The 23,807-nt window shown below is 40.3% G+C and overlaps 1 protein-coding gene across 17 annotated transcripts in view; it reads right to left on the bottom strand.

The window, feature by feature from the left end:
- The window catches only part of FOXP1 (forkhead box P1), a 629,322-nt gene that overhangs the window by 153,211 nt on the left and 452,304 nt on the right, over window positions 1-23,807 (bottom strand). Inside the window, exon 1 of one of the 17 annotated variants that reach the window (XM_045192432.3) lies at window positions 19,179-19,523. The exons of 15 other annotated variants lie outside the window; for them this stretch is intronic. The gene's annotated coding sequence lies outside the window, so the exon portion shown is untranslated. Of the gene's footprint in view, window positions 1-15,879; window positions 16,003-19,178; window positions 19,524-23,807 lie in introns of those variants that run through there. One more of the 17 variants, XM_024556662.4, reaches the window with a different exon arrangement.

Below are 23,807 nucleotides of genomic sequence, written 5' to 3'. Positions count from 1 at the left end.
GGAGACGCTCAGTACATGAGTAGGTGTAAAAGTGGGCAGAGTGAAGATTTCATTTTTATCATATAAGAAAAATAGTCCCTTTACAAAATACTCACAGGAGCAGAAAGCCTCTCTTCCTCCTATATATGTTCCCTTAGCTATTTCACATGAGGTTTTATGGTTTTTTAATGTAGGAAAGGAAACTGTTAAATATTTTAAGTGCTACTGTCAGAGTTCCCAGAGTAATAGACTGGTCAGCAAAGAAGCGTGTGGCTGCTAGTGGGAAAGACAGAGGGAGCACCGATGACAGTGAAAAGCTATGTTGGGGACAGGAGAAAGGTCACATCCATTTAATACTAAAACAAAGTAACAACAACTCCACACAGTTAACAAATCGTTGTGAAATAAGTTGCCATGTTTCACCAAATACTTGGAAAATCAATACTAAATATTTAAATAACCAAGTCTCAGAATCAATATAATCAGGTCCTCATTTCAGCAAAAGGGATGACATTAAGTGTCTTTTTTAAAAAAGGTACACGCACAAAGAAAAAAAACTATTCTTATATGAGCATGTTCTCATACATGTACTTCAGTAAAAGAAAGTAAAGCATAGACATCAAACTTAAGTTTTCAAAAAACGTTTACTTTGCTGGTTCTATATAATGGTTATTATACATTTTAAAATTAGTTACTGGAATCCTTGCAAATAGTTTTCTGGTTTGAAGGAAAAAATCATCGGTGTGCATAATAATATCTTTTTCAGACACAACATGGGGTACCCGTACTTACATAATCATACAACAAACCCCAGCTCACACAGAGCATTTCATACTGAGCCCCACCCACTAAAGAAGATAGTAAGAGACAGAAGCAAAGGGCAGAAACGGTTTAGGAACTTGTAGAAACACAAGAGGAATGTTAGTCAAACTGCTAAAGAGAGAAGATGTAACATGAAGATGTACAAACTGGCTTCTAAATTTCTCCTCAAAATGAATGCAAACAGGTCAAATAACTTCAAATAGTTGGCGTGGAGAGAGAACACCAGTGCAAAAAAGTATTCCTCTTATTATGAACTGTTATGAATTATTCTACAATTATTCTCTGGCCTTATCATGAGTGTGGGAACAAAGGGGGCACCAGGTACTATACCCCTCAATCTATTTAGGTCTCAGCGAGAATTTTAAAACAATTTATTAGAACCTATTAAGTGCTGCAAGATCAACCACTAAAGTGTATTGCCTTTAAGATTTCTGTGACACATAAATCAACGTAGTATAAATTTTAAGATATCATGCAAAAGAAGAGAAATAAATCCTTAGCGTACAAGGCTATATTTTCAAGCATTGTTATACGAATGTCTGGTATCTACTATTTGTAGAAAGCGAAACATGCTTATTGTCATTTTCACTGTTGGTCAATGAAACATTTGGAATGACTGATGGCACCCCATTTGAAAACTGCACTGGAGACCTGTCCACAGGGTATGCCCACTACGTTCCCCTTATCTGCTTACCTGAGAGCCATGTGTACCTGTTTCATGCATCAAACCAGATTAATGTCTTTCATCTGAGACTCGCCGCCTGAACATCAGTGATTCGTTCTAATACAATTAATGAGTAAGGGTAAACTTTCCGCATTTTCATAAAAGGATCTCAGCAACAACTGAAGAGAGGCCCCTTAAGACATTCTGTTTGGTGTGAAGAGGGCGAATTGGATAGTGATGGATGGTGACTAGACTTTTGAAGGTGACCACTTAGTAGTGTGTACAGATGCTGAATTATACTACGCTACACCTGAAACTTAGGTATATATAAAAAAGATGTCCTGCTTGAAGATAAAATTAGATCCTTTGTATTTAGAATAAGGAGGTATGTGGACATGTGTGTGTGTGAGAGAGAGAGAGAGAGAGAGAGAGAGAGAGAGAGAGAGAGAGAGAGAGAGAGAGAGAGAGAGGGCAAGGGAGAGAAAGAAGCAGAAACACAGAGAGAGAAGGTATGAACAAATGACAAATTTTCCCCTTTAGGAAGCAAGCATCAACTTTAACTCAAGTTCCAGACCAACTGCTAATATAAATAACTGAAAATGTCCCCTCCCATCTCTGGGACCATTTACTGTTGGGGGCAGTTCCTGGGCTGGGTTGAATCAACACTTCATTTATAACAGACGTGACAATTGCCAGGCACTGAATAACTTGATGCTGCATTTGAGTGGTAGGCTTAGGTTACAGTAAAGACACAGTTCAAGAATGTCACAGAGTGGAGGTGACTGATAAAACCAGGCACTTAGAGCTGCGCTGCACATGGTCACATTGATTTTCCTTCAATAAGCTGAAATGAATTGCTCTGTGAGCTAACCGAGGAAGGAGCAGAAGTCAGCCACCCTCTCTGCCTTGGCTGTCGTCTTTGTCCCATGTGCACAAAGGGTGGGATCACCTACGGCCAGCATGTAATGGGCAATAGCCAGCTCAGCACTCAGTCCACAGGGAGCCAGGGAGATTGGCACTTGGTTGCTAGTTCGGCAGGCCATGCTTTTATGCTAACTGGGGACCTGGACATTTTTGACATACCTTCCATTCTATTGGTTCAAGATTATTCTTAACAGTGCCTTCACATTCCTAGTAAATAAGTACCATTACTTACAAATGATGTTTTAAATAAGTATGTTTTACAACTTTTGAGCTATTTACATTTCAAGCTCATGGCAGACGCTCATATTTTAGGGGCTGGAATCCCAAGGTTCAGCATGTTGAGGTAGCCGATGTTCAAAAACATGTTTAACATACCTTAAGAAACATCAATAAGTTTACATAAAATATGGTTTGGATAAGCATGCACACCTACATGAGGCAAGCCAGTAGAAGGATAAAACCTTCATACAATTTTTCATATAACAAATTTGGTGATGAGGTCTGAGATAAGCAATGATAAAAAGAGGTCTTCAAAAAATATGACTAACTGCAATGTTTTAGGTCACGGGTCAATAAACTATAGTCCATGAGCCAAATCCAACCTACAACCTGTTTTTGTTCAGGGCATGAGATAAGAATGATTTTTACTTATTTAAATAGTTGGGGAGATAACAGGAAGAACATTTTGTGACATGTTAAAATTATACGGAATTCAAATTTCTGTGTTTGCCAATCCCTGTTTTAGGTTGCTACCTGTATTCTGAGATCCCCCAAAGAAGCCACTGAACACAATATTATGCAAACGAAGTTTGCTGATATGCCAGGCTTGTGGATTCGATCCCTGGTCAAGGCATATACAAGAAGCAACCAATAAATGAATAAATAAGCGGAACAACAAATCGATGTTTCTCTTTCTGTGTCTCTCTCTCTCTAAAATCAATAAGTAAAAATTAAAAAAAATAAAGCTTGCAAGCAGTTGCTCAAAATAATTTTGATTTTCTGAAAAGGAATTGAGACATGAAAACAAAATACAACCATGCGTTCTTTTATCTGAAACTATTTCAAACTAGTTGCAAACTTTGAACATGTGTGTCTTCCAGAGATAATTCACAGCAGTTCAGAGTAAATCTCTGCAATTGGGTATGAGATCCCGAACACCCCCAGAATAAAGACAGCATGTGCTATTGGCCAGTTGAGAAGAGTGTTATTTCCTGTCTGCCTAAGAACCTGTCCTGCTTCTTTCTAGCTTCAAAGGCTGCTCTGAGTCAGCCACCCTTCTCTTAATTTCTTCTCCTAGACTCTCCTCACCCCTCAAGATCAAACCTGTTTCTCAGATAATTTCACAGGCTAATCGACAGGCAATGTGCATATGGGGGTGGGAGGAAAAGCTAGCAATAAAAAGCAGCATGAGAAGCTTAGGGAAGAAGTCATGTTCTCTCTTTTATTTCTCAACCTCCACATACACCCTAAGGCCCTCTGGAGAGCCTTTCTCCAAGAACTATTTTTCTGTCATAGTGCAACCCCAGCTACAAACAACCATCTTAAACACAAGTCCTCATCCCTTAACCCAATCCGACAATCCCTCTGTAGCAAGACCTGGGAAATGCCATCGCATCTTTGCTTTAGACACAGTAATCACTTTGGTGCAGGATGGAAAGGTTTGTGGGTCAGTTAAAAAAAAAAAAAAAAGGAATTATAATGCCTGATAGGACTAAATGTGCTTGTACAGAATCAAAAGCATTCCAAGGCACTGAGTTCTCCAACAAGAATGAAAATATATTACTTATATAAATTCTGTATATAAAATACTATATATATATATATACACACATATATATATAGTTGGTTATCATAGGAAAATGAAAGAGTGAGCAAATTTCATAGAGGGATTCTAGTGATTGTGTAAATGTTAGATACACGAAGAAAGTACTATAGCAGACCATCAAGTCACATTATTAGTGTCATAAGTAAAACAAAAAAAGTAATTTCCCTATTAAAATTTAAATATATGGGAGTACCAACCATTAAAAATCATCAGAGAGCCTTTAATGGTCACTGCTTGGTTTACTCTGTGATACGGAAAATAAGGGTATAGTCCAAGCATTCATTGGTTGTTGATTCAGTTGGCTCAACCCCAAAAAGCAAATGAGGTAGACGGCAAAGCCTTAGATCGATTGAGAATCTGGACTTAAATCAGTGACCTAGAAGGGAAAGGCTTCCATGTAGCATCATTCATCCTCAGAGTTCTAACAGTGGAAGAAAGTAGCCTATGATTTCAGGGCATTACATAACATCATGGATTTCTCAAAATGTTCCACAGACAATATCCAGAGTGATGTGGTGAAAATTAGAGCAGGGACAACCCCACCCAACAGCACTCCAACACTATGTGTTCAAGTTAACATCAAAAGGAACAGGAAATGAAAAAGTCAAAGAGCTCTATTGTAGTTGCCCAAATAGCAGGAGATATGGCCATGGCAGTCCAGTTCCAGGTGTGGGGCTGAGGAGAGATGAGGCATGACACAACATCCTTCCAATGCCTGGACCACTGCAAATTCTTCATCATCCCACACTGCACCTCTACCTTCTAGATCTAGTTCCAACGTCAGCTTGTCCAAATCTCACCGACACAATTTTATGCTACTCAATGGGTGGTTATCACTACTATGACGTTTGATAGTTATATTCTTCACTTTTGTTCTACTTTAAAATTTAACGAGTAATGCAAAGACATGAGCACAGGGAGATTGGAAGTTGTGTGTGTGTGCTTTTTGTAGTGACGACAATTGATTAGGGCCTATTTTCTTGTGAGAAAAAATGACAAAGGATATAGTTTTCTCCTTTTTTTTAGAAGAACTGGGACAAAGGAGAGCAGAAGTGTGTGACTGCTCCGTGCCGTGGCCATTACCACAGTGCTGCAGGTCCAAACGCCATCGCACACTGACTGCAGGACACACAGGCACAGAGATACCAGAGAGGTGTAGACAGGAGGAGCCGTTCAACTGCCAGTCTCAGCCCCAAGGCAAACCCGAGAAGCAGAAGGGGGTCAGCCAACCCTATATTCATTTGCAATGATGAAAAACCCTTTTAGACAAAGCATCTTTCTTTAAAATCTTTGCCAAGAAGGTAAAGATTAAGAATTTTCATGAGACAAAATAAAAATACCTGATTCTCCTTCAAAATCAGTTGATGTAAGTTTAATGGCTACAAACAGTGAGGAAGCCTGTTTGAGGTCTCTCCTAACAGGGAAAACCGCACCAGCGTACTCCTGCTCCATACACACCTATTAACACAGGGCACTTGAGCTCCTTGCTGAGGCACTGTTTGGCTGCTCCACACGGGAGCCAGTGCCAGACACTGAGTCATCACCACCAGGTCTCCAGCACCTGAGTTGTCTTTGGAGGGATTCCATCCAGCACAGCCTAAACCAGAGCCTGTCTAGCTCATGGGAGTTGACAAGACCACAGCCTGGTGTGCTATGACTATAGGCAACATGAACATGGCAATGAAGAAAAGCAGAAGTCAGATTTATTAGAAAATGTCTAAAATGTTACACTGGATGTTGCATCAAATCTGTTTCCCCTTGCTAAGGAAAGACCAGATTGTGTCCAAAAATAAATAAATTGGCCCAGTCCTTCCCCAATTCCCAAAGTATAAAATATGGAGGTCAAATCCAAGGACAACTGAATCAAAGGGAACTGTTAGTTCACTGAAATAACCCATTGCTTTCTGCAGTTGCATTTATGAGGGTGGAGCCCAGCAACTCTCAGTATGAATAATCCAGATTCCTATCTTTTCATACCTTGGAATGAGGCTTGGTAATGTTGAAACCTACGGAAGAACGTAGCTAGAATCATTCTCAAAATAATGGAGAATTTCCTATGATTTTACTAATAACACTGAACCTAATTTCTACTCAAATATGATGTTGCATTCCTTTTCTTCTTGTAAGACTGTAAGTCACACATACTTGGGATGTCCTAAGAGGGAATGAACACCCAAGAATGCTTTGCTTGACTAAATACTTTCCTTCTCTTACCTGAATTTTGGGCAAAGACTCAAGAGCAAAAACCAGTTCAGAGGCAACATTCCAGCAGAGATTAAAGACAAAACACAGAAACAAAAATGGGAAGAGGGGAAGTACTCAAGCAAGACTAACCATCTCAGATGTGGACCTACTCATTCTTGGCCAAAGTTAGCCAGGATAACAAAACAAAACAACCTAATGTTATCTAATAATTTATATGAGGTCTGTCCAGAAAAAGTCCAGCCATGTTTAATATAACAAGAATGGTCTGCATGACATCGATGTAACCTGGTAGCCAAGGACAGTGGACTGGAATGCGCATGTATGAATAACGATGATCTCGCTGTACCAGTCAGTCAGGATGGTAGATGCCGTTGAGTGAGCATGTGTACTGTGTGGCCACTGCATTCAAAATGACTGAGTGAGTAGAGCAACGAATCTGCATCAAATTTTGTGTTAAGCTTGAGCATTCCTCTGTGGAAACTATTCAGATGATTCAGAAGGCCGCAGCTGTGGGCAACTGGTGATTGGCAGCTTCCTCACGACAGTGCACCGGCTCGTGCATCACGTCTCATGCAGTTTTTTTGGCAAAACATCAAATCACTCAAGTCAGCCCCACTATGGCCCAGATTTGGCGCCCTGTGACTTCTGGCTTTTCCCAAAACTAAAATCACCTTTGAGAGGGAAGAGATTTCAGATTGTCGATGAGGTTCAGGAAGCAGTTGATGGCAATTGGGAGAACTGGGTAAGGTCCCAAGGTGCCTACTCTGAAGGGGACTGAGGCATCATTGTTCTACGTACAGTGTTTCTTGGATCTTGTATCTTCTTCCATAAATGTCTCTATATTTCATATTGCACGGCTGGGTACTTTCTAGACAGGTTCACACTACTCAAAGGAGTTGTTACAATAGCAAAATTACTTCTGAATAACAACTTGAAGAATGAGGAACATCTAGAAACATAGGGGCAAGTGTAGGATAATGCCGCCTCTATTTAGGACACTAAAATAAAACAACATATTGAATTGTTTACTATGTGTCAGGTGCTGTGCCAATTAGTTGTTTTACACTTATTTGATTTCTTGTTCCCAACATTTTTAAGGGAAATATGGGCAGGGTTTAATGATACTAACCTAAAATGGGAAAGCTAAAAGATTGTGAGGTTCTGTGACCTATACAAGGTCACAAGTCTAGTGAGTGGTTATCACAGAAAAACAAAACTAAACAAACATTGTGTCCTGAGAACTTGATACTCGAATTCTACCAAGGTCACTGATTAGACCAGATACAGCCATGGGCAGTCCTGGCAAATGGATATGCAGTCCTACCGAATGAATGTGGTGTCACATTCATTCCCAGCATCGCAACTCACTTCGTCTGCCCCTCTGCCTCGTCCCCACACAAAGACTTGCTTTTTCCCTACCAGATCTTCTTATTCCCAGGATTCTGGGAGCTGCTGTCAGTTCTGCTCTGTTTCTCTGCCCACATTTACAAGGCGTCCAAGTATCTTCTCCAATTAAATTCTACCTTTCCAAGACAAATACTGCATCATCTCACTTATATACATGGAACCTAAAAAAGCTGAACTCATAGGAGCAGAGAGGACCGGTGGTTGCCAGGGGCTGGGGTGAGGAGAAATGGGGAGGGGTTGGTCAAAGGGCACAAAGGTTCAATTGTGTGAAATGAGTGCTAGGGATCTAATGCACAGCTGGTGATGACACAGTATTATATGCTTGAAAGTTCCTAACAGGATACATCTTAAATCTCACTACACACACAAAAGGGTAACTATGTAGAGGTGATGGATAACTTATTTAGCTTGATTGTAGCAATCCTTTTCACAATGTATACATATATAAAAACACCAAGTTGTAAACTTTAAACATATACAATCTCTATATGTCATAGGTATTTCAATAACATTGTTAAAAAGAAAAAAAATAATTAAAAAAATAAATTCTACCTTTTCCTAAAAAGTCTGTTCATATTCCAATTACTTCAAGCACCAGCATTCCCTAAAGCCCTCAGACTGCAGACACGGCTGTGTCCCCAGCAGGAGCACACGAAGGCATGAAGAAGCCCAGCTGTCTCTACCCCCACACTCTGTGCTTCACCTCTATTCCCAGGCAAGCTCATCCATCTTCTCTGGGATATGAACACTGTCACCATCATCCCTTGACTCTCCACCCTTCTTCAGTCCTGAACAGGAAAATGTTCCCTGTTCATTGCTTCACCTAAGCCAAGGTTGAGATTTTTTCAAAGGAGCTTCTCGTAAAGCAAACATGGAGAGTCTTAGTGAAGAGCACAGCTTTCTTCTTGAAGTTTAACCCAAGTCCAGCCACAGCTCATGTACCTGGATGTCTGCACCTTATGCTCTGCCTTCATCTGTGGTAGATCTGCTCTCCATCCACCAGGCATGGCTTCCAAGTTCTGCAGGTGTCCTGCCCCTGTTTTTTAACCTGTTGTAGACTCTCACGCTCTGCTGTTACTGCAAGCTTCTTGTGGGGGGTGGAGGGTATTAAATAACTGTAACTTTAAAAAAATTTTTCTCTTAATGCTCCCTTGTCCCATTGTACTGAGATATAATTAACATATACCATTGTAACAGTTTTGGGTATAAAACATGATAATTATGCATCTATAAAATGATTACCACAATAAGTTAACATCTATCATATTACATAGCTACAATTTTTTCCTTATGAGGAAGAACTCTTATGATCTGTTTTCTTAGCAACTTTCAAAAAAGATACAGTATTATAATTTTAGTCACCATGCTGTACATTACATCCCTAGAGCTTATTTATCTTATAACTGAAAGTTTGTAGGTTTTGACCACCTTCCCCCATTTTTCTCATCCCCCACCTCTGGCAACCACCAGACTGTTCTGTTTCTATGAATTTGGTTATTTTAGATTCTACATATAAGTGAGCACATACAGTATTTGTCCTTATCTGTCTGACTTATTTCACTTAGCATATTCCCTCAAGTTCCATCTATGTTGTTGCAAATACCAGGATTTCATTCTTTCTTATGGCTGAGTAATATTCCACTGTATATATAAGCCGCATATGATTTAGCCAACTGTGTACACTGATTGACACCCAGGTTATTTCTATGTCTTGGCTATTGCAAATGATGCTATAATGAACACGGAGTTACAGACACCTTTTCAGGATAGTGACTTAATTTTCTTCAGATATATTCCCAGAAATGGAATTGCTGGGTCATATGGTAGCTCTATGTTTAATTTTTTGAGGAACCTCCATACTGTTTTCCGTAGTGGCTGAACCAATTTACATTCCAGCCAACAGTGCATGAGGGTTCCCTTTTTTCCACACCACCCACACCACTAGTTATCTCTTGCCATTCTAACAGGAGGAAGGAAATATTTCATAGTGGTTTTGATTTGCATTTCTGAATAACTGTAGTATTCTTAAAACCACGGTGGTCCCTAGTCATTGGAGATGAGACACATAATACTAACAGTTGCAAATTTTTGAGTGTTTATTGCTGGACGAGTATTAAACAGTATAAACATGTTTTGTCGTTCAATTTGCACAATTATTTCAGGTATTATTATATTTAGTTGATAGACATGGAAATCTAAGAATAGAGAACTTAAATAATAAGGATTATATAAGATATGCATGGAAAATCCTTAGTATGGTACCTAGGCATTATAATAACTAATTAAATGAAACAATTAGTACAACACATTGCCCCATACATAAGAAAATACATTTTATGGGAAGCAAAGACTCCTGTTTCCCAGTGATCTCAAACCATGTGTCCTCTTTGGAGAGACACTGAGAAAAGCACAGCACACTCTGTTAGGCCCAAACCAATCTAAAGCAGGCAACATTCATTGCACAAAAAAGCAGACTGAGAACAGGATGGGCTACAGTCAAATGACTTCCAGCTCTGGGTCCTGGCCCTTCCCCTGGCACAGGCACTCGAGCGAACGGCTCTTTCTGACCCTCACCAAACCCTGACCAATGCCTTACATTGACTCTTAGGCCAGTAACTTTCAACCTTGCTCATCTCATGGCACACAAAAACTAATTACTAAAATTATGTGGCACACCAGAACATATATATTTTGGCCAGTCTGACAAAAAATAGGTACAATTTCGATTCATTCACAATGGATGGCTATTGTTGTGTTGGCTGTTGTGATTTTAAAAAAAAATTGACAATCTAAGGAAGAGAGGATAGTGCTCCTGACTAAACAGTCTGGTATTGCATGTTTTAAAAATGTCTGCAGCGCACTGGTAGGAAATTGCTCTCTTAGAACAATGCAGCAGAAATGGCAGCCTCTGGCCACACAGTCAGCTACCGGGTAATGATGATACGATGACATCAATGACGAATGAAGTGAGAGCTGGCACTGAATTCCACTGCATACCTGCCTGGTCCCAAACTGCTTTACATAAACAGACAGTGGATTGGAACCCCTCCGCTTGTACTGCAGGAATGACACAGTCAAAAAGGTCACTAACCCACAAATCCGTGGGTTTGTAATTCTTCCACTCACTTGGAACCCAAAACAGCTACTAATCCACAAGTCAGTGGGTCTGTAGCTCTTCCTTTCACATGGAACGAGAACTATCTGTTTGATGGACAGATTTAAAAGAAAAATTTAGAAATGTTTTGAAAATTATATTTACTTAATCCAAGCCACAATCAAAGGCAACTTTGTGGTGAACTTTTTGAATATTTTATCCTTCACATAAATATATACATATATTTTGTTCTTTTTACAAATATATATATATATATATTTATTACAGATACTGAATATTACAAAATCAACACAAATTCAATTGCTCTGGCCGAGGAATTAGGACATTTTCCTACAAAGGGGATTAAAAACAATGTTCATCAGACAAGCGGCTGTGTTCACGGGGTTGTGCTCATAGACGGACAATGACCTTTGGAACTTCCAGCAACCACAGCTGGGCATAGGGTGGACTTGGTCTCCAGGCATGAAGAATGAAGAAATAAGGATAGCTTGGGAATTTGGGGGAATTACTGACCTTGGGAGAATCATAAGCAATTCCAAAGAAATAGCAGTTTAAAAACATTAACATATCGCTACAGAAACAGAAACATTGTGAATAAGCACCTAGTCACTCTGTCTGGGTTTGAACCCCCAGCTCCAACACTTGGGAGCTATATAACCTTAGACAAGTTACTTAACCTTTCAGTGTCTCAGTTTCTTCATCAGTAAGAATGGGAGGAAATAAAAGTTCTTATATCGTATTTAATACATGTAAAACGTATAGATTAGGGCCTGACGTACAATAAGGACTTCCTAATTGATTTGAAAAAGTGCTTCATAAATGACTACTGATTATAAAAATAATAAGGTCATGTTAGAAGAAAAACATAAATTAATTTTAAAAAGTGTAATATCATCACCTACACTTACTTTTCTTAAAACTGGAATCACATTATTTATGGTCTTTCCATAATTACTTTTTAAAATTAAAAACACATGTTGAATAGAGATTTTTCACATCTAATTTCTATATTCAGGTCCCAACAAGCAAACAGTATTGGAAGCCAAGCAACCTAAATATTGGGTTGGCCAAAAAGTTCGTATGTGTTTTCCGTAAGAGGGCTCTAGTAGCACTTAGTTGTCTTTAATTTCATTTGAAACAGTATTGTTAGACTGTATTGTGACAGCTGTCATATCAGCGTGCACTGAAAAAACCTTGTCAAAATTGGTGAATTTTTGTATAGCCATTTTAATACTGAAGATGGAATAAGTAACATTTTCAACATGTCATGCTTTATCATTTCACGAAAGGTAAAAACGCAACTGAAATTAAAAAACAGATTTGTTCAGAGTATGGAGAAAGTACTGTGATGGATCAAATGTGTCAAAAGTGGTTTGTGAGGTTCTGTGCTGGAGATTTCTCACTGGACGATGCTCCATGGGCGGGTAGGCCAGTTGAAGTTGATAGTGATCAAATCTAGACATCAATTGAGAATAATCAACATTCTACCACACAGGAGATAGCCAACATGCTCAAAACATACAAATCAATAAAGTTATTGGTGAAAATGAAAAATGTGTCTTTTACTTTATGGAAAAAAACTAAACGGACTTTTCGGCCAACCCAATTCTACCACCCTACTCTAGAGACTTTTGGATGAGCCTTTAAAAAGACTTAAAATTGCAAATGGCACATGACTAACTTTTACTCTGTGCTTTGTAAGCACTGGACAGAGGCCCAGGACACACCAGACTTGAAGAATCATACAGTGACATCACAGGTTAACAATGTTTCAATTCCTTTGACCCCAAAGCATGCAACTCCACACCAACTTCTGACTGACTTTGCACAGCCAACATGCAGTGTCTGTTTCTTTACAAAGAACAACACTAACCTGATATTTGTGGAAGTTAAATTGCCAACCTCATATTGAGTTAAAGTGAAACAAAACAAAATCCAGTATTTCAGCCCATGCTGTATATTTAAAAAATCCTGATTTTGACACTAAAGAGATTAAGATGAAGTGTGATCCGTCCTCACAGACCCCTCCTTTCCAGCACCATGAACACCACACACTGGCTGTATCTCCCAGACCAGCGTCTTCATGGTGAAACACTTTCTCGTGGCTGACTGTGTTACAGGAAAACACTTCTCGTGGCATCTAGATCACACATGCCCCTGCCAGGCCTGGTCTGACCAGTGAGCACAGACACTCCCGTAAGCCACTTTAACAAAAGGACACTTATCTACCTCAAAAGTGGGATAATCTCTGCTTATATCCCATGGGTGTTCTGAGTATGAGTTAGTATTAGTCAGGTACTTTGATTTTCACAAAGGGCTCTGTCTAAGCACAAAGGATGATAACCCCACCTGTGCACCTTGTAGAGCGTCACCCAAGATGGCAACAGAGGAGACAGAAAGGCTCTGCTTCATGGTCGACTTCTCTTGAGCAATGCGCGCACGTGGGCGGTGCAGGTGCCCGCAAAGGTATGCTTGCACCTGCTGCCCTGCTCTCTCACACAGCCAGTGAAAAGCGGTCCCTCTAGGGGCTTATTTCCAGTTCACATGCTAGAACAGTGTAGGCAATGGAAGAGAGTTTCGCTGTGATTTACAGGGCTGATAGGACTGGGCCAGCCACTTTGCTAGGATCAGGCCCGTCATTTTTCAGGAGGTACAAAAATGAGGAAGTGTCGATAGCAAACCATGATCTAGTTATTCAGAGTGTGCCCCATGTGCACATACGTGTGCCAGTGTGGCCCTGCTGATAATGAGTATCCACACACAGTCTTGTAAAGCTTACCTGAGGATTAAAACAAAAATAATGAAATTTTAGTTTGCTCTTTAAAAATCTACTTTCAATGGCGCTTTGAATCTTTCCCTAGGTCTCTAGAAAACTTGATCTGAGATAACAACCACCAAGAAGATCATTACATACATCACGTAATATTAAAGGCAGGAAGGTTTTCTCGAGGGCCACAGGCATGCAAGTCCACTCTGCATTATAGCAGCTGCCTGACACCTTTAAAGAGAGGAGCAAACGTTGGCAGGCAATAAATTACTCTGTAAACATAAAGAAAAAGTTGGGTATATTTTCTTTGAACTGAACTGATCATGTTTAGCTCTAAAGTCGGAATATAGCCCACTATATAGCCTTCAATAAAACTGATTTTTCCAGTAGTATCATTGTTAAACACACACACACACACACACACACACACACCATAAAAGTAGAGCTACTAAGGCAGGCATAACTAAGCAAAGTGCCCAGAAAGCCAAAGTACTGAGCAACCAGTCCTGGGAAATCCTGTATCATAAAACCATTCATCGTAATATATTAATTCTCAATTCAAAAAAAAAAAAGCCTGGCAAATTCACAGAAGACAAAAAAGGCTTCTGAGTCTTAATGGTTAACTCCCTTGCCTTTAAAACAAAATGACACACATAATTTCCTTTTATCATAAAACAATGCATTTATTATTTTCTGTATATCTGTTAAAGGACACAGCTTTCTGAGTGGAAAACAAAACAGAACTTGGTCACATGTTTGTTTGCTTCAGCTACTCCCTTCCTCTTCTAATAAATAATCAAACGTGCTATCCAGAAAAAACAAACCCAGGGAGCTGGGAAATGTGATGGTCATCAGATTGACTGAGATATCAAGAAAAGCAGCCCACTGTTCCCACACTGAGTTTGCGATCCCCACACCTACACTAACATCTGAGTAAATACCTTCAGTCACTCTCTCCATTTTCCCTGCAATTACTCCTACTGTTGAACAAACTGTCCTAAGGCAGTCACAAACATAATTTTTTTCCTGCAAAGTAGAACTTCTGAACATTAAAAAACCCAGCATGGCAACAGCAATACACATACACTTATTTTATTTATTTAAACGTTTCTTCCATTACAAGTTTCAACAACTACAGAGCATATATTTGTCTCTATGCTAATAGATGCTGTTTCAGACATTAAAATGTAAGGATATTTAGTCTGGGGACTAACAAAAAAAGGTTCACAGTAATAATAATTCCCTTAAGATCAAAAGAGCTAATTTCCCATTTCCTTTCTATGCCCTGGTCAGTACATAGTTAAAAAAAAAAAATTAGCACCTGGTTTACCAATTATACTGTAATTGGGGGTCAGGGTTGGGTGAGGGGTGGAGAGAGGAGGAAAGGAGGGGAGAAGGACAGAAGCACAACAGACAGGAAAAGGTGGAACTCTTTAAAAAAATCAAACCATGTGTTAAAAAACTCATTTCAACAGAAAGGACAGAGCAATCACACGGCTCTTCCACTCAGGCAAGGCAGCAGCCCGGTCCCGGGTCTTCTTGCCGCCCTAATTATCCACAAGGAGAATTCCAAAAGGAGCCTTCCCACATTCAAGTTAACAACCACCATGGAAAGTGAGGCAGGCTTTCTTTTCCTTTGCAGCCCACCCTGTTTAAACAATAGTAACATGAATGAGATAATGACCGTGATTGTTTCAGCCGTCTGACTTTTATTGGCATGAAATTGGTACAAATATTATCAAGACCGATTCAAAAATGATGACAGTGTCAAGATGCAAACACCAGAGGACAATTCTGCAGAGGCAGAGTCACAGGCACTGTCCCTGCACTCTTTACTACTTGTGATAACAGGAAGAAAAAGAAGGCAACACAAAACAGTGCCACAAATAAGCAGAGAGGTTTTAATCTACATTCAAAGCCTATAAAACTGTCCAGAGGACACACAGGCTGCTTACTTAGCTGCTAACATCCAAAGACACATTTGAAAGCAAGAGCGAATTGAGGAGTTGGAAGAAACCGGTCCTCTTAAATCTCTAAAAAGAAAACTGCCTTTAATGGAGAGAGGAGGAAAGGAGAACAGCGGTAAACAAGTTGGATCATCCCACAGGAGCACAGCCCTACTTTGAAAGTTTAAGCCAGAGAAATTGGTCCCTTTTCCTCTGGACACTTACAGAGAAACTGGAGCATTTGACGGAGTGAACAGGACTTATCTGCCTTTGGATTTCCGTCTTCTTGCTGTCGAAGGGTTCTGGCTGTTTCTGCAAGGCGGGGGTTGTGAGTGGTAAAGAAGATGTTTGAATAAACAGGAAGTGCTGCGGCTGCAGCACACTGGGAGAAAAGGAGAAAAGGCGCTGAACAGTGAGTGCCCTTTGTGGCAACCTCAGGGCCGCCTTGCTCCAGGGGCGCTGGCTGTGCTCACTCAGTGACAGAGAAACCACAAGAATTCCTCAAGCAATTCTTCACTTTGAAAGTTGAAAGATCAGTTGGAGCTTGCAGGTAATTTTCAAAGTTGCACTGGGCACTTAAAGAAATCTACAGATGTCCCCTTATTTAAATCTCTCCATGTCTGCATCAGCAACACAGCACAGCAAGTGTGCCCTGCCTGGGCCAAGCTGTGGCCAAAACGGCCTATTCAGGCAGACAAATTACATACTGACAGGGTTTTGGGAAACCCACTCTTGCGATATTTTTGTGGTGACATGTACATAGGCAGGATGCTTTCAAAAAAAAAAGGAAGAAAGAAAACTCAGATTCAGCACACTTAGAGGATTCTGTCACATGTACTTGTAAAGAATGCAGGGTCCCACACTCTAGGGATATGCCCGTGATCTTGCTTCTGCAGCTCTTCCTTTACATTATCCTCTTCTGTAATCCTCCGAACTATGGTACCTGTGTATCTGGCTGCCTCGATCACCTACTCAGACCCTCTTGAACCGGCCCCAAACTAATTATCAAAGTCCTGTCTTTCATCACCTGAGTAAATTAACAGATACAGTACAGAAGAGTAAACTCCTGAAAGCTGAGCAAATCAGCTTGAAAAAGTGGATGAAGAGTTGAACAGCCATATTCAATAAAAAAAGAAAAGGGGGAAGGGGGAGGAGGAAGAGAAAATTCCTTCTGAAAATTCCTATTGCTGCGTGGCACTGTTTTCTGCCACGGAGCAACTGATTTGTTATTTAGCATGCAAGGCTGGCCTGCCTGTTACCCAGGTGCTAATACTTGGCTAAAATAACTCACTGGGAACTGTCAGTGGGATGTTTACATGGGCCCCAATCTTTTGTTCGTAAGAGAAAAAAATTTTTACTGGAATTCATCTTCTTTTGATCTCACACTCAAAGCAGAGGCAGCTTGATAGACATTCAAGTCTGAAAGCAAATCCAGACGCTGCAGATAAACCGGCAGAATATGACAAGCAGAAGCATCTAAAGCTTACAAAAATGAAGAGAATAGCATGTCACCTGAGTATTACAATAGCAGAAATCAAGAGACATATTAGGTGGAACTGATCAGCCACAAAAACAGTTCAAAAGGCAGATCACAGAAACAGAGCACTGGGGTAAGGGAGAAAGATGGGAAAGATCTGGTGTGCCGCCTCCACTCCCTCTGGGCCCACAGGCGGCCATGCCTGCCTCTCCACTTGTAGGAAGAGTTGATTACCCAGTTCAAATGTTCCTTGCCTAACTCAGCTGGTCGACCCATAAACACTGCCCATTATTTCCTAGCAATCCACTTCCAAGGGGCAGGGGAACACAGACTCTTACTCTGCTTGGTGTCCAGGATGCCGCATTTTGTTAGTATCCTCTGCATCTGTAATGCAGTTTCAAAAGGCACAGATCTGGGCAGCAACAGGCAGTGAGCAGGAAGGAAAGCCATGTCTCAACAGAAAGGCTGGAAGTAGTCTGAGATGGGGCTAGCGAGCTCTAAGCAGCACAGATCCCTAAAACGGCCCGTTACCCATGAACAAAAATGTTTCAGGCACACAAGCAGATGTCCCACAGCTAAGAACTGATCAACACCTAGCAGCTCCGCACCAACTAGTGCAAGTCCATCACTTATCCCAAGACCTTTCTTGGAGGCTCACAATTTTTTCTTTTAAAAATAAACCTCTTATTCTAATTAAAGTCAGTGCATTGTAATGAAAAGGTAATTCTCCCAACGTTTTTTTTTTACTTAGAGTTGTTTGTTAACAAACACTGACTGTAAACGGACAGCACCAAGGTCTAGCCTGCAGTCAGTGCCCGCGCCCTGCGGGCGCACAGAGGCAGACCCTCCCCAGTGCCCTCGGATTTCAAACTGTAGCCCTCCCCCTGTTTGCGTAAGACAATGGTGAAATGTAGACTTAAGAATGTATTAACCAAGTTAAAAGCTGTAATCAGTATAGGGTTTTTGCTTCATGCAAACAAGACCCCTGGGTAACTTCGTTACAAATGTAAAAAACAAACAATACAACAGCCCTATTGGATTCTAAGACGGTTTTTAAAAAGTTACCTTTTTTCTTGCCTTACAGCTATCTGATGTGCTAATGCTCATTATTTATCTTCAAACTGTACTAGTTCAACGTGTAAAAGTGGCTACTATTCTTCTCGAATCTTAAAAAAAGTTGATTTTAATGCTTATACCAAATATCTTCCCACTAAATATTCCATGTTGCTATAATTGTTACACTTACCCAAAACAGGGAGGTTTACTGTGTAAAAGCAAATACAAATCCCATTATACATTATAAAAGATTCTTCTACAAAGAATGCTGTCACTACCACAGTGAAGCAAGAAGCAGCGACACTCCCTTTCTCATGGCCATTAAAATTCTTCTTTAAAAATGTGCCATGTATAAAGAGCTTCATTAATATAATTAAATGACTGGGTTTTATATATATATGTATATACATACATATATATATATATATATATATATATAAATAAGCAACTTCTGATACGTCATTTAAAAACCTCATAATAACATCACTAAAGAGCTACCGTTTTTAAAATAGAAATTGTTTGCCCAGGGCCATGGGACCATAGCCATGCTCTAGGCCACTTCCTCCTTTCAGACTTCTGGACTTGAATGTCACCACAGACCTTGAATCCTTGAATGTGAAATGGCTGCATGCTAATTGCTCTAATTGCTTGAAGATGTGCAGGCAGGTGAAACCTGAGCCCCGCGGCCATTGTAGACCAAGAACAACACGGAATGTTTACACGGCGGTTTGATCGTAATAGACAGAAGGGCTGAGTTTAAGGCAGCAAAAACACAGCTAATAGGTGACCCCTTAATGCAATTCTCCTTTAAAAAGAAAAAAAAGACACAACAAAATACAATTTCTAAAAGGCGGTGTCCTAAATGCCAAGGTTATTTGCTTGACTCTTGGAGTGAGTACACGTTACTTTGCACCTGACATTTACACCCGAAATTCTACCCCAAATACATTTTTTTACCTTAAAACAAAAAAGCACTTTATATGTCACTCACCTTACAAACAGATTATGACTGTATGGTATTTCAAAGTAAAGTGCACTCATTTAAATTTTAAATTGAATACGTTCCACTCCTGGAATACTCCATGTCCCTTAAAGGAGAAGCCCGTATCTCCTTGTTTATTTCTTTGCTGCTTCTACCCAGCCTGCCTCCATTTATGGAATTCCTGACCCTTGTACATTCCTTGATTGCAGTTAAAAGTTGAGCCCAAACCCTCTCATGTCCGTGCTTTAGACAAATGTACATCCTCTCAGGCCCTTTTTCCTTTGTTACTGTGTGGGACTGTGGTCTGCTTCTCATCTAGAGGGGCAAGGAAGCTGGGGGAGTGGCTGACGGAGTTACTCAATGACAGTGGCCATTCTCCCTGGAAATTTTAATGAATTGAGATGGATACAGAGATTTGACAATGGCTCCCCAGAGCCCTCTCTTAACAGAGCACAAATGTTACCAATGCTGAACAGGAAATATACTATAGCAAGACCAAGATAAAAATACCACAGCACCCACAAGGTGCCATTAACAAAAGGAAACCCACAAAGGTTAGAGGTAGGCTTAAACAGGTGTTGAATATATATCCATATAAAAAAATCTCAATGTAAAGGAGTGTTTCATATACAGCCAAGAAAGCACTGCAAATCAAGAAAAATCAAACATTTTACTATAAAAGTAAAAAAAAGCCACAAAATAATGACATTATTTTACGGTTAAGCTGGACAATTAAGAGCAGTAGATATACCTTGTAAATGAGAACAGAGAAGCAGAAAACACTCCCTAGAGCCGGGGGCACTGTCCAACGGCTGCGCTGCTAAGCTACGCTGCGTGTGAGCTTCTGATGATGCAGAGACAAGGGGCAAAATGTGCCTTTACAGTTACCAAACACCTTTAGTTAGAGAGGCTCCCATTGCCTTTGACCATTTGTCTCCCAACGCTGAGAGGTGGAGTAATAAAACAAAAATAAGTGCACAGAACCTCTTCTGAATCACAGCCACCTCGCAGGGTTTACAGACACTCATACCTTGTTCTAAAAGATACAAGCCCTTATTAAGAAGTAATGTGTCCTTTGAAAAGGAGGGGGGAACAACTATCCATTTATATCCATTTAAAGATTAAGTATAAACTAGTCCAATCCAGTGAGAGAAACACTGAGAGAAAAAGTAAACAGGTCTCCACCCCACCCCCAAATCTTTCCCCTTAGAAAGCTCTTGCACTGAGTGCCTGGTACCAGGGCTGCCCTGTTCATGGGAGGGTCAGCAAAGCTATGCTAAACTGACAGGTTCAGTTTACAGCAGGCCAGAACTTTGTTTGGATATACTGGCCTTGCTCACCGCCAGCTTAACAACAGATGGCTAGAAAACTTTCATTATGCTGCACAGGACTGAACTGCAAACAATCCAGAAAACTGTGAAAAGTTTAACTCCCTCCAAACCAGTGTGCCCAAGGAGGGCGTACCCAGAGCCAGTGAGCCAACACAGGCTGAGGGGACTGCGGAGCTGATGGTTAAAGCAACTTCCCACGTCAACTCAAGGCACTGGTCCAGACACCAGAACACAGTGACCCACCCGGGTCTTGATTTTAACCGTTCAAAGCCCAGGCCTTATAAGGACTTGTAGCCACTGTGCTGCCGCCTTCTTCTTCAGCTCCTGTCCCCCCAAAATGTAGTGTCAATTTCTCTTCCCTTCAGAGAAAGAAAATCTCCCTGCAGCTAGTTCCCAAGCTCTCTCCCCTTCTGTCTTCCCTCCCTCTGGAAACTGGGAAGACAAGACCACGCAGTCTCACTCGAACACACCTAGGTTTAAGTGATTTATCCAAATCTGTATGTAATTTAAATATTTATTAAATCAATTCAATCTCATGAACCCTAATATCTCCTAATGCTCTGAGACAGGATATAAATGCACCTTCAAGGGTTTAATTCAATTGGAAATCTGAGAAGTCTTATCACTAGAAATGTGTTATTTTCACATTATTCAAGAAACGAACAAATGTATTTTCCACAAATGTATTTTAGAAGCTACCCTTTCCTATTATTGAAAGAAAATTGTGTTTATTACTCCTTTAGCATAGTGTAAACTCATAAATGTCAACAGAGAGTACAAGGAAAACTGTCAACTAAATATTGTTTCCTTCATGAGCTGTTCTTCCAAGTCAATTACGCCTTTCAACTTCTGGGGCCTTGTATGATAAACTGGCAGTAAAAATCATTCACATTAATATACCATGGTGCCTTGCCTGCAAAAGGTAATTAAAGAAGTAAATGACTCATAAGAATAGACATATTAGCTGCAAAATGAAAGGCAACTGAGCTGCCACATAAAAATATGTACCATTAAGATACTGCATTTTCATATTCTTGTAATCAGCTTCAGTAGACTAATGCTCATTTAATCCAGTCCTGTGCTAAGTCCATCAACAACTGTTTTTTTGCTGTTTTCTCCTTGACTGAACATTATGAGAGCAGGTTTGGAATAAATACAGCAATGAGATTTTTGCATACTCAATTGAAGTACAGGTTTTTACATTTTAAAATCTCTTTCTCTTTCTCCAAGAAATACAATAAAAACCAGAAAGACAACTGGTAGAGAAAAAAAATTATATATATTTATATTGCTAGCTGCACATGGCCCCTTCTCTTTCTCTCTTTTTTAATCCTCACCCAAGGAAATGTTTGGTGATTTTAGACAGAGAGAAAGGGTTGAGGGAGAGGGAGGGAGGAAGAGAGAGAGAGAGAGACATCAATTGGTTTCCTCCCATATGTGCCTCAACTGGGGATTGAACCTGCAACCTAGGTTTATGTTCTGACTGGGAATTGAAGCTGCAACATTTTGGTGTATGGGATGATGTTCTAACTAGCTGAACCACCTGGACAGAGTTAGACACGTCTCTATATAGCAGTTCATTTTAGGGAAATAATATTTGTCTCCAAGTTCACCATTTCTGACCCACCCGCTAGCAGCACAGGGAAGGGTGCCCATGCCCCTGCTTGCCCGACTTCTGATACCGTTACGAAGCACACTCCCTTTTGTTAATAATTTTCTCCATTAGTATTAACAGGATGAAGATAAGTTATCCTTTGTCAGGGATGGAAAGAGAAAGCAAAAAGGAAGGAGTTGGCAGGTGAGGTGCCAGAGATGGCTTCAGAATTGTGTATTGACCCAGGTTCCTTTCCTTCCAGAGGGTTAGCCATCTGACTGCTTAGAACCTTCTCAAAGAAAAGGGACCTGGCCCTCAAATTAACTGCTCTACTTTCCATCACCGCCTTTCAAGCTACCATTTCCCTGTCTTCTTCCTACCCTTCATGGCAGCCTCCCCTCCCAGTACAGCCCAGCCATAACAAAACTTCATCCATACAGTCGGAGATTTTTCACTCAAGCTGCTCACTTCCCTGCTTCTGGAGCCTTGATCTTGACCAGCGAGATGAGTCCACTGTTTGCACTATTAATATTTCTGGGAACATTCAGATGCATGAAGTTTCCTGGAGGCTGGAGAGATGTCTGTTCTTGTTGTAGAAATTAGGGCTTTTTGTTGATGACTGCTAGCATAAGGCTTTGCCTATTCAGTTTGGGAATTTTAGCTTTCAGAACTTGCAAATCTCCTGATGTTCAATGCCAGTTGTGAAAATCGGCCTATAAAACATTAGGGTATCACGCTTGCCAGCAATTCACTCACTTTCAACATCTGATGCATCTCGATGAGGTCTGCTAACTTATCAAAAATCCAAAAGCGATTCCAGCCCTGTTTAGCTTGTTTGTTTTTGTTTCTAAGATAATAGGCTTTCAACAAAAGTGAAATTCTATATTTCTTACAAACTGTATTTTCTCCTCTTCCCTCCTCCTGTGAGTACATAAGTCTCTTAGGCGTTACAATTGACGAGCAGCCAGCTGGGCCCTCGAAGACAGTCCAAGATGTAAGGATGGCCCTACAAGGCCCCTTTAGTGTTTATTTATCTTTTCACAGTTCTCAGAGCTGCAGAGAGCCTTCCGGATTTGGGCTCGATGTTTTCTTGCAACGTATTTTACTGCCTCAACATTCGAGCAGACACCACTTGGAACCACAATTAATGAGCTCTAGTCCTTTTTCTAATTAAGGAACAAAGGTTCCTGTGCGCACAGAGTGGCGACTGTCTGGAGAGCACACGTGGGAAGAGAAGTGAATGCTTCTAATTGCTTCAGAATGGGATATTTAATATTTAGGAACATAACGGGAAGGAGAAATAAGAGCATTTCCAACATTCTTTACAAATAAGGCTTTATAAAATATTGTTAGCTGTTAATAATACATCATTACCAAAAATGGAAAGTTACCAATAACATGCATGTAAACCTTTGTATTCATGTGAATTAACCTATAGGTATGAATACAATAGTATATGCGTTAGCTTAATAAATACATTAAAAAAATAAAAGGCCCTCCTCTGAAAAAGGCAAGAGGCAGCTCCTCTGAGACTGATATTCCTCAGACCTTAGCAGATTAGGATTCAAACATGTAATTAAGAAAGATAACCCCAGTTTTTATAGTAATTAGGGGCTGTGGGAAACACAATACTATCTCTCAAAAGTGTTACACATATACCACACTTCTAAATAACCTGCAATGCTTGGAAAGTATACTCGCTACCAAGGGCAA

Source organism: Desmodus rotundus, chromosome 8 (assembly GCF_022682495.2).
Source record: "Desmodus rotundus isolate HL8 chromosome 8, HLdesRot8A.1, whole genome shotgun sequence".
Taxonomy (NCBI): Eukaryota; Metazoa; Chordata; class Mammalia; order Chiroptera; family Phyllostomidae; genus Desmodus; species Desmodus rotundus.
This window is presented reverse-complemented; position numbering and strand designations above follow the sequence as displayed.